This window comes from Podarcis raffonei, chromosome 16 (genome assembly GCF_027172205.1).
Source record: "Podarcis raffonei isolate rPodRaf1 chromosome 16, rPodRaf1.pri, whole genome shotgun sequence".
NCBI classification, from domain to species: Eukaryota; Metazoa; Chordata; class Lepidosauria; order Squamata; family Lacertidae; genus Podarcis; species Podarcis raffonei.
Genome location: NC_070617.1, coordinates 10820124 through 10829429, shown reverse-complemented (window position 1 = coordinate 10829429; position 9306 = coordinate 10820124).

Here is a 9306-nt window from a genome sequence, read left to right as displayed (position 1 = left end):
CCATTTTCTGCTGCAAGTCCATCTCCTCTAGTTTACAGGTTACTGTTCTTTTAGCTGGAACTATATCCTGCTCTAGTAATTTGGATGGGGAGATTCCCATTGCCGTAATTTTCAGTTGTAAATTTTTTACCCATGGGCTCTGGAAATCATCTCTCCACATGCATTGTATCAAGTACAAGTTTGGGAGATTGTGCCATAGAGATAACCAGTGACAAAGTATGTGCTTCCACAGAGCGTTTTCCAGGGATACAATATTAAGTTCCATGCGTAACGCTGTATTATTTACACAGTTGGGCAGTTTCAATATCCCTCTTAAAAACTGATTTTGAATAACCTCTAGGTGGGATAAGTTGACGAAAGTCCCCCAAACTGAGATGGCATAAGCAATTGTTGGGATCACCTTGGCCTTGAAGACTTTCAACGCCGATGGGATATGAAGGGCCCCATCGGTGAAGAAAAATCGCAAGATCGCCAAGGAGATAGCTTTGGCTCTATTTGTAACATAGGCTACATGGGCCTTCCATCTAAGGTTATGTTGTAACCAAACTCCCAAGTATTGGAATCTATAGACTTGTTCGATGACTCTCCCATCAATTCTCCAATTATGGAGTTTCCGGCTCTTTGAGAAAATTAGAATTTTAGATTTCTCATAATTAATTGTAAGGGAATTTGCGTTACAATATGATCCAAAAATTTTTAAGGCCCTCATAAGACCTACTCTAGAAAAAGAAAGGATGACTGCGTCATCCACATATAGTAACAAAGGGCAGCGATAAAGTGCTAGGCGGGGTGCATGAATCCTTTCTTGAGCCTCTATTAGGGGAGTCCTCATGTCGCTTATGAACAAATTAAACAGGAATGGAGCCAATATACAACCCTGTCGGACACCTCTGTTAATGGGAATTGAATTGGTGAGATCGCCCTCTGGGGTGAGGCTCACTCTAGCCGCTGAGTTCTCATGGAGTTTGATTATTAGCCAGAGAAGCCTTCTGTCGATGCCCCAGCGGGTGAGTTTTTCCCAGAGGATGCTCCTGGAGATACTATCGAATGCTGCCTTTAGGTCAATGAATGCCACACAGAGTTGGCCACCCTTTGGGGTGGAATATTTCCAGGCAAGATGCTGTAAAATTAGAATATGATTTATTGTTGACTGTTTTGGGCGGAATCCAGCTTGTTCAGGCCCAATTAATTTTTTCTCTTTGGCCCATTGAATAAGTCTGTTCAACAGGAAGCGGGCATACAGTTTCCCCACTATTGAGAGCAGACTGATATTTCTGTAATTCCCCGGGTCATCTGGTGAGCCCTTTTTGTGGATTGGAACGATAACAGCGTCCTTCCATACTTCCGGGATCATTCCAGAGTTGTTAACGGCATCGAAGATGGTTGCCAGGGCTTTGGCCCACCAGTCCGCGTGGTATTTTATAGCTTCAGCCGGGATCAGGTCTGGTCCAGGCGCTTTCCCTGTTTTGAGTTTAACGATCAAGTCATGGATGTCTTCCGGATCGGTGGGGGGCCAGAGGGGAAGCTGATCTTGAGATTCATCTCTTGTGTTAACAATACAGTCAGTTGTGGCAAAGTAGTTTTTTAAGTAAGATTCCCAAACCGGGGCAGGAATAATAGTTAAAGGGTATCTTTTAGTTCTTTTATTTACCAGGAGCCAAAATTGTCTGGAGTTCCGTGATGATGAGGCTTCTATGATTGCCCGCCATTGATTCACTTGCCATTCCTGTCTGGCTCCCTTTTGAATTTGCTTGTAGGCTGATTTTGCTTGGAAATATTCTTTTGGCAGGACCATTGCCCTGGAGGCTTTATACTCTTTGTATATGTTACCAAGAAGTTGTCTAGCCTGTTTACAAGCACTATTGAACCACAGTGCACCTATCTTCCTTTGTGTTCAATTTATTTTATGCGTCGGGACAGAGAAAAAAGACGTTAGATCTTCCGACAGGTTCGAGAATAGTCTTAGAGTTTGGTCATAATCATAATAATCCTCGATTAGGCCTGAGTATGCTTGTTTTAGTCCTTGTTGGAAATATGCTGAGTATTTTTGGGCCTGTAGTTCGGACCATTTTATACTTTTGATTTGGAATGCTGAGTTCGTAATCAAATGTGTTGGGTGTCTGTCTCCATCTGGGGTCCAGTCTATTGTCATTGTGGCGACCAACGGTAGGTGGTCGCTCAGTTGAATATTTTCAACTTTAAAGTGGGAAAATTTGGGGAATATGTCATGAGATACTAACATATAATCCAGGACACTGTTTGCAGAGGAGCTTATGTGTGTAAACTCACCCGGTACGTCAGGCGGGCAATTCCCGTTTAGAATCACTAAGTTTAGACGTAGTACCAATTGGTAAAGAAGGGTTCCTGCTTCATTTACCCTTTTGTCTTTGGAAAGTCTTTGATTATGGAGGGAGAGGTCATTAATGAATTCTGGGGTTATAATGGCCGGGGTATAAACAATAAATTAGGGACGCGGGTGGCGCTGTGGGTTAAACCACAGAGCCTAGGACTTGCTGATCAGAAGGTCGGCGGTTCAAATCCCCACGACGGGGTGAGCTCCCGTTGCTCGGTCCCTGCTCCTGCCAACCTAGCAGTTCGAAAGGACATCAAAGTGCAAGTAGATAAATAGGTACTGCTCCAGCAGGAAGGTAAACGGTGTTTCCGTGCACTGCTCTGGTTTCCAGAAGCAGCTTAGTCATGCTGGCCCACATGACCCAGAAGCTGTATGCCAGCTCCCTCGGCCAATAAAGTGAGATGAGCGCCGCAACCCCAGAGTCGGCCACGACTGGACCTAATGGTCAGGTGTCCCTTTACCTTTATAAACAATATATTAATTATTATTATTATTATTATTATTATTATTATTATTATTATTATGTCACACTCAGCCATGAAGTTCACTGGGTGACCTTGAGGCCGGTCACCATCTCTCAGCCATAGCTTACCTCACAGGGTTGCTGTGAGCTTAAAATGGGGAGAGGGAGAACCATGTACGCCCCCCCCCTTGAAGAAGAGGTGGGACAAAAAATATATATTGAAATAAATAAATAGAGTTGGAAGAGACCCTGAGGGTCATTTAGTCCAACTTCTTGCATTGCAGGGGTTGGGCTGGATGACCCTTTGGGTCCCTTCCAACTCTACAATTCTTTTCTATGAAACAACATTATGGACTAGCAACCTGTTGGCAAGGCCAAATGAAAAAAATGATTAACCAACCTCAGAAATCTTCAATGGACCGACAGCCTTGCTGTTACTTTATACGTAATTTGCTATTGTTATAATTTTTGGTTTTAACAATAGTAACTGGCAACAAGGCGTCAGGTTTCCTTTTCTCCCCCTTACAGGCAGCGTCGAGAGACGGCTTTGCAGCGGGACAAAAGAGAACTGGCGAGCGCTCACACACACGCATCAGCATTCCCGAAGAGAACCTGACCAACCCCGAGGCAGCATGCTGCCCAAACCTGTCTCGGTTTCCTGCAAACTGAAACCTGCGACTTTTACCAATTAGGGGGAGCAGGTAAAGTGCACAGGCCAAAAAAATGATATTTTGCCCCATTCTTCTCTGGGAGCCCCAGAAGCCATCACCCCCCATTTTATCCTCACTGTGACCTTGTGAAGAAGGTTAGGCAGCGAGAGAGAGAATATGAACGTTGTGCAACTGGTTCAAAGTCACCCAGTGTGGTGGGTTGTGGCGTTCAGCTGTCCCTGGTCCCAGTCCAACCCCTATATTTATGAATAAAAAGGTTTGCACAGGAACCTAAGAACCACCTGGTGTATCAGGCCAATATGCCATCTGGTCCAGCATCCTATTAAAGCCACCAGGGCTAGTAGCCTTCAACACCTGCTGAGGGAGCAGTTCCATAGTTTAACTTCGTACCGCATCCTGCATTTTGGCACTAAGAAATAAACTGGACTCTCACATGCAATGTTCCTGAGCGATTCACACACCGAAGGCTTAGTTTAAGGTTAAAACAGTTGTATGCAAAGCTACACAGATATCACAGTTCCACGTATGCACGTAACAGTTTGGGGTGCAAAATCCAATTTCAAAAAGGGGTGTTTGTGTGTTAAGAAACTAAGATTCTAGACCTCATGTTTCCAGAGATACGCTAGAAGAGCACTTTGGGAAATGTCCGAAAGCTGGCAAAATAAGGTTGGCAGTGGCAGAGCACAGGGCTTCCATTCCCTGCATAATCTCCAGATTATCGGAAGCATAATATGTCATACGTCATCTTCAAAGTGTCAGAATAAGCCGTGCAACAAAGACACAGTTTCATCTGTATTCGGTCCTAGGAAAATGGCTGAGGGAGGGGAGAAGAGAGAAATCCTCTGGGAGCAGCATAAACTAGGCATGGCAATATTTTAGCACTCTCCGCTTTCACCCAGCACCACCACCACTTCTTATCCCCCTTACTTGAACAGCCAACAAGAAAGGAATAGACCTGTGTAACTCAAAAGCTGGCGCGGTTCATTTTGAACGCAGCAGGTTCAAGTAAGAACTCTCCATCTTGGCGCTGCCTGGCTCCCCCTGTTCCTTTCCCCAACCCCATCCCACCCTTTCCCTCACACATCCCGCAGAAAATGAAAGAGCCCTGAGTAACTCAAAAGGTAGCACACTTCCATTTGAACACAGCTGGATCCAGCAACTTTCCTTTCCTCCCTGACCTGCTTTCACCTGTATATATATCCTGGCGCGACCGACTCACCTGTCCTCCACCGGGTCCCTTTCCCAATCTCTGCTCTAAGCAGCTAGCTCCTTATAAAAGCCTCGCCTTTGAACTCCCAGCGGGATACAGATATGGATATCGCACACACATATCTAATTATTTCGCAACGGAAGCACCAATTCCATCCTCCTGCTAAAAATCTGGGATGATCTCTACGGCTAAAGCTCAGTTGGCAAGGGAGGGGAATGGAGCCCAAGCCGAGCCCCTCCCCCACCCTCTCCCCTTCAGGATCCCTTTCCCAATCCAACCCCGGGGGGAAAAGGAGGGCGCGGGGGTTTGCAAGAGGCGCCCCCCGTCTCCCTCGCCCAGGTGCAAGGCTCAGCGCCACCCTGGAGCCCAGGTGTCCCCTGTTCGCCGGGTGGAAGAGCCTCTCCCAGCGGCGCCCACCCTTCCTGCCAAGAGCGCACCCCCCTCGGCCCCCAAGGGTGCGCGCTTGCCCTCCCGCACCTCCTGCCCCGCCCTTGCTCACCTGGGTGCTGGGAGCCCTCCGCGCCAGGAACGCCCGGCTCTTAACCCCACCCCAGAATCAGAAACACCGCCGCCGCCGCCATCTTCAGTAGGTAAAAGGGAAAAAAGGGGGGGGAAATGGAATTAAGGGGCGGGATGCTTTGGGGAGGGGGATAAGAGAAGGGCCGGTGACGTCGAATAACAGGGCAGGCCCGGATACTCCTCCCTTTAAAGCGCCCTGCGCGCGGAAGCAGAAAGTCCGGAGGTTGCAGAGATTTTGATCCGATTTGATTTTTTTGCAGTATTTCCCCCCCACGGCGGAAGCCCCAGGATTTGGTTGACTTTGGACGTTTGAGGCACGGCGGCGTCCGAAAGGCGAGAGAAGCCCTAGCATGCACAGAGGGCCCGTTTCCCTCCTCGCCTGTTGCCACCGCGCTAGCAGGAATCGGACCCTACTGCATGACAACACTGGCAACTTAGGAACGGACAGCTGTAGGTGCACCCTGTCTTTGGATAAAATGCAATGATATTTGGAATGAATTTACACAGAGTATATTAGTTTATTGACAATTATGTGTGTATTAGGATAAGAATATATGCAAGTAAGGTAATGTAACAGTATTTTTTTCATCACTTCTTTCTTTTCCCTCCTCACTCGTCTTTTTATAAATGAAATTCTAATAAAATATTACTAATAAAAAAGGAATCAGACCCTACTGACAGGGTGGGGTTTTGGGAGGGAATACATAAGCACCTTGGGTCTGTCCACTCTTGAAGAAAAATGCTCCATTCGCTGCATGTTACTCAGAAGTAACTCCTTCGGGCGTCAACAGGTTTTAAACCCAGGGTAAGAGGGCGATAGGACTGCAGCCTGTAATCCTTGAACAGAACAGCCAGAAATGTCAGGAGCATTACATTACCCCTGTGATGGAGTTTAGTCTTTATATCAGCTTTTGCCAACCTGGTGCCCTCCTATTCCCTTCAGCCACAGCCAGCTCAGCCAATGGTCAGTGTTTATGGGAGGTGGAGCCCAACAACATCTGGATGACCCCATGGGTTCCCTTTCCTGCAGGTTAGGGGTGGTCCCACTGACAATACTTTTTTCTGTTCTCCAGCCCAGAATGGACCATCTTTGTCTTTTTCTAATATGTAATTATATTTAAGGGTTTTCAAAAAATACAACATTTCATCCCCCCCCCAAACAGCATAAGTAATTCAAAACACATGTTCCCCAAGTATGATTGATAACACATCATGGTCAGTGAAGGACTAAACACTGTGTTTAATCGTGTTCCTGGAAGCCTTTGGAAATTTATAAGCATGTTTTTAAACAGCAGCTCAAGAAATAAAATCAAGCCAAGTAGCATAAAATTTATAGTTTCTTATTGTGTTTTTTTCTCCAACAATTGGTCAGCTTTTCCATCAAAAACAGTTCTTAAATTTGTGCAGACCAAGCTTCAATAAGTCCATATCCAATGATATCCAGTATCTGGTTATTGTGAGGTGTGCAGGGATCATGAGAAGGAACAAATAAGTCTATCTTTAAGGTCTTGTGTATCTTCTGTAAAGACTGAAAATAAAGCTCTTTTAGGATCTGTGGCGGACTAGATGATCCTCAGGGTACCTTCACAATTCTATGATTCTATGGTAACTGATCAGGCCAATTTTGTGGAGTATCTTTGTCCAGAATGAGTAAACACATGGACATGTCCCCCACAAGTGTATAAATGATCCTATGTCGTATCTCCATCATCATGATGATATTTATAACTAATGTCTCTTCGTTTAACTTACTTAAGAAATATGGATGCATATGTCAATCATCTTTGTTTTTGATTGATTTTACAACAAAAAGTTTAAGTTGGACCAAAATGGGGAACTCTCATCAGCCCCAGGCAGCACAGCCAATAATTAGGTGGACAATAGTTTGGTGGCTGATATGGGCCTTATTCACACCATGCCTTTAAAGCACTATGATACCACTTTAAACAGTCCTGGTTCTCTACCCCACCTAAAATTCTGGGAGCTGTGCTTTGTTAAGAGTGCTGATAGTTGTTAGGAGACCCCTATTTCCCTTACAGAGCTACTATTCTCAGAGTTCCTCTTCACTGGGAACATTGAGCACAAATAATCATGAATGCACAATAAAAAGGACGTCTGGATGGGCTCTTAGCAAATCGAAGGAAGAACTCTTCCTGGACGAGAGTCCCCTTCAGTAGATGTGTGAAGGTTTATATGAAGTTTGGCAGATGTAGATATACAGTATACTTAGACGACAGCAGATGAATATGATGGTTTTCAATCTGCACTTTTCCTTAATGAAAGCCAGCATCTCTCTGATCTCTCCAAGCAGACTCTCAAAGAATCCTTTCCACATTCCCTGAGGGATAAAGTGAGATACAAGAGAACATGAGGAGAAAGATCTGTGAGTCTGTGGAACATTCGGGGGGGGGGAGGCTAGCCTTATGGGAGACCCTTAGGTCCTTATAGACATCGGAGCGCCAGGCATCCATATTTATTGACAAAACCCACTGTTTGAACTGGCTTGGGGTCATATCCACACAATACATTTTAAATAAATTGCTTCCCTCCCACCTCCCAAGAACCCTGAGAACTGTTAGACTGGGAACAGTAGCTCCGTGAAGGGTGAACTACAGTTCCCAGGATTCCTATGAGGAAGATGTGCTTTAAGTGTACGGTGTGCATGTGACCAATATAATGTCTGTCTCCACCACCCAGGTCCCATCTGCACTATACATTTAAAATAGTACCACACCACTTTAAGTAATTGTGGCTCCCCCCATGGAATCCTGGCTACAGTAGTTTGTGAGAGAGGATAGGCTACAGTTCCCAGGATCCTTGGGGGGGGGGAGCATGTGGTTTAAACTGTGTAGATATGACTGCATTTGGGATGCAGAGAGTTTTGTTTCAGTTTGCTTTTAAAGGCTAACCTAACGAATGCTTTCCAACACTATATGATCACTGAAAAATGGTCATCCTCCAAAATCGGCACTTTTCTGAAATTTGCAGTGCAGTTCTCAAGCCAAGCATTATGTACAAAAATGCTTAAAATGCGAAAGGTACCTCTCTAAGAGACATTCACATGACAAGCCCTTCGGAAACCTTCCTTCGAGGGAAACCGAAAATTAGAAATTCCTACAAGCTGCAAAAATGCTATAAAATGGAGGCCTCTGCAATATATGGGGTGAAAAGAAAGCCAGGTGACACCAACCAAGATCTGGATGCCATGGCACACTGCATAAAGGTAAAGGTAAAGGGACCCCTGACCATTAGGTCCAGGCGTGGATGACTCTGGGGTTGCGGAGCTCATCTCGCTTTACTAGCCGAGGGAGCCAGCGTACAGCTTCCGGGTCATGTGGCCAGCATGACGAAGCCGCTTCTGGCGAACTGGAGCAGTGCAGGGAAACGCCATTTACCTTCCCGCCGGAGTGGTACCTATTTATCTACTTGCACTTTGATGTGCTTTCGAACTGCTAGGTTGGCAGGAGCAGGGACCGAGCTCACCCCATCGCGGGGATTCGAACCGCTTACCTTCTGATTGGCAAGTCCTAGGCTCTGTGGTTTAACCCGCAGCGCCACACACTGCATACCCTCCAACAATTCTCTGTTGAAAATGGGAACGTTCTATTCCATCCTCCTCCTCCTCCTTTTATTATTATACTCCACCCATCTGACTGGGTTGCCCCAGCCACTCTGGGTGGCTTCCCACATATATAAAAGCATAATAAAACATTAAACATCAGACAACTTCCCTGTACACGGTTTCCTTCAGATGTCTCCTAAGGTTGCATAGTTACTTATCCCATTGGCTCGGGGTCACATAACTTCACACCCTCCAATACCATTGTTTTTTCTTCTTCTTAAGAGACTTGTAGAGTTGGAAGGGACCCCCGAGGGTCATCTAGTCCAACCCCCTGCAGTGCAGGAATCTCAGCTGAAGCATCCATGACAGATGGACACCCAACCTCTGCTTGTTGTTGTTGTTGATTTCATTTCCCAGATTTTTTGACCCCAAAGGCCTGCTTGGCCTTTGACGCGCCTTCGCACGCCGGTCCCCAAACTGAGGTGGGCCCCGCTACCCCGCCCCCCCCCGGCCCCAAAAGGAAAGGCT